General features: G+C 42.5%; 1 long non-coding RNA gene across 1 annotated transcript; it reads right to left on the minus strand.

The window, feature by feature from the left end:
• Positions 1–224: 224 nt before the first annotated feature.
• Positions 225–1,787, minus strand: LOC135895968 (uncharacterized). Its single transcript, XR_010562526.2, has 2 exons — positions 1,590–1,787; positions 225–1,525 (listed from the first exon to the last, which is right to left on the minus strand). It is a non-coding gene; the product is annotated as an uncharacterized lncRNA (long non-coding RNA).
• Positions 1,788–2,358: the final 571 nt, after the last annotated feature.

Raw genomic sequence — 2,358 nt, forward strand, 5'->3', positions numbered from 1 at the left:
TTCAGGATATATATATATATATATATATATATATGTGTGTGTGTGTGTGTGTGTGTGTGTGTGTGTGTGTGTGTCTTCCCGGGGATATTCCAGCTATACACATACCTTGAAGCGACAATAGTTGCCTGGACACATTCAAGCACCCGACCATTATATATATTACATTGGTCTAATGCTTGAATGCATTCTTGTTTTAAATAAACGAGAAATAAACTTACACCAACTTCCAAATACAATGAAACCTTTATTGTCACCTTATACATATACATAAAAAGACCAATAAGCAGATATATGCATACTGTTCAAAGAACAAATAAATACACGGATAAAGAAGAAAACTTGCAATTCCAATAGCACAACACAAGGTAGAGAACAGAACAAAAATTCTTATTGCCCACCCTGCTTTGACATTTGAGTATGCAGCATGGAATAAAAAGAGCAAAAAGAATTAGCATTATTAAGCAGCGAAAGCAACAGAAATGACGTGAAGGAATTAATCTTGACTACATCACTTCACTAGCACTGTGCCACACGGGCACAAAAAATGACATTAACTGGCTAATGCCTTAAACTTTAATGTCATTCGCGGGGTGCCACACGGTCATGCTTAATGGTATTGCAGCTTAAAAATGTTATTCGCGACGTAGTGCGTTCTCGTAAGTCAACTTGCCGTCAAAAGCGTACTCTCGTTCCCAATGTCTCGACATTCTGACGTGGCTAAACGAACGATTAGTGAAGAACAGTTAATATATTATTCACTTTCTTTAAACAATAGCTCTTTCTCGTGGCGTAGTGCGTTCTTACAATTATTAAAACTCACTTGGCCATCGAATGCGTACTCTCGTTTACAATGTCCCCGCCGTGGCCGTAGTGACCATATTCTCACGATATTAAACAAACTTGTAGATAAAAACAACTAATATATTCTTCACTTTTTTAAAAGGAGCTTTTTATTTTCGTAGAGATCAGCAGGCGATCTTGCCGCTACTCACGGCTACAGCTCTAATCATGAGCGCATTAGTCAGGAGAAGCTGTTTGCCAGGAGAATCAAAGGGCGCCGATGAAGAGTCCGCGGTAGCTAAAGCAAATGTAGACTCCGGGGTCCTGCTTACCAGAGAACCCGCATTGACTTGTGCGTAGACCTCTCCTAAGGGATCCTGTTCCGTTCTCACAGCGAAGTGAACCATCCGAAGCGTCACGTAGAGTATATATCCATCAGGGAAGCAAGGCACATTGTCCTTAGTGCGCGTAGTGTCACAACCACCGTCCTGAACTTCCGATGTCGCCTCGGTGCAGCGACCAGCATCACAAGGCGTACAAATGTTTGCAGGGACAGCTCGACCGCACATGATAATGCATGCGTGCGGGGTATACGCGCCACTGCACAGTTCTAGACTTGCGAATTCTCGAGCTGTTCACTGCTGGCTGCCGGTGCGAGATCCGAAGTCCTCGAATATCGTCTTTGTTTCCAGCGACGCTCTTTTTCGCGCGTGCGGCTTCTCCCGCAGTCTAGGCATCCTGGCACCTGTGAAGAAAACACATTTCAATACCCAAACGAATTAAAAAAGAAATCGATGTAGCTGTCATACCTTGGTAGCTGAGTAGGAGACTTCGGTAGGCACGGTAGGTGACAAACGCTGCTCCACTGCCCTTAAAACGATCGCAGAATGAAAAATGGCGTGGCGACGATGGCTAGAGCTTGGATTGGATTGGATGACTGAAGCGTTCTGCTTTGCCAAGGTTCTAACACTTCCACGTGCATCTACGCAAACATAAATAGGTTTTTAAGATAGTGTATTATTACACAGTGAAATATTTACTTATTCTGGGAATATTCGGTATCTGCTTTTCGAGTTTTTAGTTTCTGCTAACGCTGTCGGCGCCAGAAAAACATAGCCTTTGAGATTACCGTCAATGCATGGCGGCTCTGACGCATTATAGCTTTCGTAATCGCTTTCAACGCACGCGGCCACCAAAAGCGTAGCCTTTGAGATTTGTTTTTGTTACCTATAATGATATTATTGTATGCACAATTGAACACTGTAGACTACTTCCTGTTTTAAGAAACCAGCCAAAAACAGGCGCACACAGGAAACATACGAGACGACAGGAAAGAGGCTGGAAGGGGCCTGTCTTGTGTACGTTTCCTGTGTCCGTCTTTTTTTTTTGCTGGTTTTTTCTTAATACAATGCACCAACTAGCCCAACATCGTGTTTTACTTCTTGTTTCAATGATAAACCTGAACCTACATAGCGTCCCAGTTACATGTTCGGAGGTCAGGACCATTTTTTTAAAGCAAACTACAAACTGTTTGTATGACCCACCGATATAAAAAAAATCGTATTTTAATACTACGAT

This window comes from Dermacentor albipictus, chromosome 7 (assembly GCF_038994185.2).
Source record: "Dermacentor albipictus isolate Rhodes 1998 colony chromosome 7, USDA_Dalb.pri_finalv2, whole genome shotgun sequence".
Classification (NCBI taxonomy): domain Eukaryota; kingdom Metazoa; phylum Arthropoda; class Arachnida; order Ixodida; family Ixodidae; genus Dermacentor; species Dermacentor albipictus.